General features: G+C 40.7%; 1 non-coding gene across 1 annotated transcript; it reads left to right on the top strand.

The window, feature by feature from the left end:
• The first annotated feature begins 952 nt into the window (after nt 1-952).
• Nucleotides 953-1056, top strand: LOC148548830 (small nucleolar RNA R71). The gene has a single exon (XR_015898694.1). It is a non-coding gene; the product is annotated as a small nucleolar RNA R71 (small nucleolar RNA).
• Nucleotides 1057-2979: the final 1923 nt, after the last annotated feature.

Here is a 2979-nt window from a genome sequence, read left to right as displayed (position 1 = left end):
AACTTCTTCCACACCTTCCTTCAAGATTTCTGGTTCCTGCTCTGAGGGCCTGATTCCTTCTTCTTCTGAGACTTCCTTCAATATGGTGATGGCCTTGCATTCTTCCCATCTTACTCTCTTTTGTTCCCCTTTAGGATTCTTTTCTGTGTCACTAGGGAACACTGCAGTTGATTTGGGTGCCTGTTGAGATAGCTCTCCTACTTGAGATTCCATCCTCTTGAGTTTTTCACCATGGTTTCTTAAGGTAGTTCTCACATCATCCCTGAAGCTCTTCAATTCAATTATGTCTTGACTCATGGTTGCCATCATTCCTTCTATCCGGTTTAATTGATCTTGAAATTGTTGGTTCGGATTAGGTTGGGTATGTTGATTATTTTGGCCATGATATGATGGTTGGGGGTAAGTGTTTTGTGTGGCTTGGGATGATCTTTGGTTGGAGTTTTGGTATGTGGAATTGTTATGTTGGTTGTGGTTGTAAGGTTTGTGGTTTTGTGGTTGGGTTTGTTGGTTTCCCCACCCAAAGTTTGGGTGGTTTCTCCAGCCTGGGTTGTAAGTGTTGGAATGTGGATCATATGATTGCCTTTGTTGGTTTCCCACATAGTTGGCCTCATCCCAATCACCTCCTTCAATGCTTACTTCCTCTTGATCTTGTGTGTGTATTGCAGCCACTTGCTTTGTTTCTAATTGCCTAGTAAGCTCTGCTAGTTGCTTGGCAAACACCTTGTTTTGGGCTAGAATTGTATCAACATGGTTCAGCTCCATGACTCCCTTAGTGTTGTGCCTCTTTGATGCATAGTAGTACTCATTCTCAGCCACTGTCTCGATCACTTCGATGGCTTCTTCCACAGTCTTTTTCCTGTTCAATGAACCTCCTGATGAATGGTCTACAGCCTTCCTTGATTCATAAGAGAGCCCATCATAGAAGATGTGCAATTGCACCCAATCATGAAACATGTTTGGTGGGCATTTCCTTGTCAAGTCCTTGAATCTCTCCCATGCCTCGTAGAGAGTTTCACCATCTTGTTGTCTAAAAGTCTGAACCTCAGATCGAAGCCTATTGACCTTTTGTGGAGGGTAGAAACGTGCCAGAAACTTGCTTTCCACCTCATCCCATGTTGTTAGACTCCCCCTTGGGAATGATTCCAGCCACTTAGCTGCTTTGTCCCTAAGTGAAAATGGGAACAAAAGCAGTTTATAGGCATCTTCCTGGACTCCATTGGACTTCACAGTGTCACAAATTCTCAGGAATTTTGTGAGATGTTGGTTTGGGTCTTCATTAGCACTTCCTCCAAAGGAACAATGATTCTCCACAAGTGATATTAGCTGTGGCTTGAGCTCAAAATTGTTGGCCTGAATGGGTGGTTTCTGGATGCTACTACCACAATTCCCAGAGGTTGGGTTTATGTATGAACTAAGAACCCTCCTCTCAGGAATGGCATTGTTTCCATCAGCTCTCTCATGGTTGTGAACTTCTCTATCCATGTTGAGATCTAAAGCTTCCTCAAAATTGTCCTCAGATTCTCCTTCAGATTCCTCTTCTCCCACTACTCTCTTCCCTCTTGCTTCCCTTCTAAGTCTATGAAGGGTCCTCTCTGGTTCGGTATATGGAGGAGTTGATGTCTCTCCTCTCCTACCTGTCATACAAGAACACAGCTCAAACACAAACAAGTGAAATACTCTTGGTTAATGGAAGAGTATGGTTAGATCAATTGAGGAATTAATTCAAACAGTTAGTGAGTCAGTGAGTTAGTTGCATGAATTTAAAGGCATAAAGAAGGAAAGCATGTAACCGAGTGCAGAAATTAAAATTCAACAAGTATCTTGAACAGAATTAACAAAGCAAGAGAAAATTGCTCAATCTAGTTAGCTTCCAATTTGAGAATTGTCAATCGAAAACCAATCCCCGGCAACGGCGCCATAAACTTGATGCACATAAACTAGTTATGCTACGATTTAGGAAATTGCACGATCGGCAAAATTCCTTCCGGCAAGTGCACCGGTTATCGTCAAGTAAAAACTCACAATAGAGTGAGGTCGAATCCCACAAGGATTGGTTGAGTGAGCAATTCGGATTAGAAGTGTGTTCTAGTTGAGCGGAATCAAGATTGAGATGAGAATTGCGGAATGTAAAATTGGTGGGAAAAGTAAATGACAAGAAATTGAAATGGCGGAATCTTAAATTGCAATGAATTAAAGAGCAGAAACTAAATTGCTGAAATTAAAAGGGAATGGGGGTGATTGCATGAATTGAGTTGCAGAATGTAAAGAGAAGATGGAAATCAGAAATGGGGAATTCATTGGGTTATAGGAGATATTGAGATCTCCGAATCAAAACACGTTTATCTCTTCCTCAAGCAATGCGTTCATTGAATTTTGCTTGGCAATCTTATATGATTGGATCCCAATCCCTTGGCTCACCAATTCTCTCTAAAAACAAACAAATTCCCAATCCCTTGGTTTAAATGTTCATAAGAAGAGATGATGCTTGATCACTGATTATACCACACAGTTTCATGAACCACAATTTGGTAGGATTACATGTCACAATATCCATCCAAACCCCAATCCAATTCACTGTGAGAAAGCTTCTCTAGCATGAATCCTCCATTCCTTTCCCAAGGTTCCGAAGGATTCCAAGTATGGGTAATTTCTTTCCCAAGACAACTACTCAATGGAATTAGATCGAGAAGCTTTCTAACAAAATTCAAGAGAAAAGATTGAAGAAGAAGATAAACTATTATTGATTCATTGAATTACAATAGAGCTCCCTAACCCAATGAAAGGGGGTTTAGTGAATCATAGCTCTGAATTCAATTACAAAAAAAAGGAAAACTAGCTAAAAGTGAAAGTAAAAGTCACCTCTAACTTAACTTCTATCCTATTTATACACTTTCTATATTGAGCTTCAGTTGTGCTTCTTGGGCTTTGAGGCCTCTCCTTGCTTTCCTTTTGCCTTGGGTTTATGATCCATAATCTTGA

This window comes from Arachis ipaensis, chromosome B8, assembly GCF_059453495.1.
Source record: "Arachis ipaensis isolate K30076 ecotype BB chromosome B8, ASM5945349v1, whole genome shotgun sequence".
Lineage (NCBI taxonomy): Eukaryota > Viridiplantae > Streptophyta > Magnoliopsida > Fabales > Fabaceae > Arachis > Arachis ipaensis.
The sequence above is the reverse complement of the archived record's forward strand: the minus strand, read 5'-3'. Positions and strand labels throughout refer to the sequence as shown.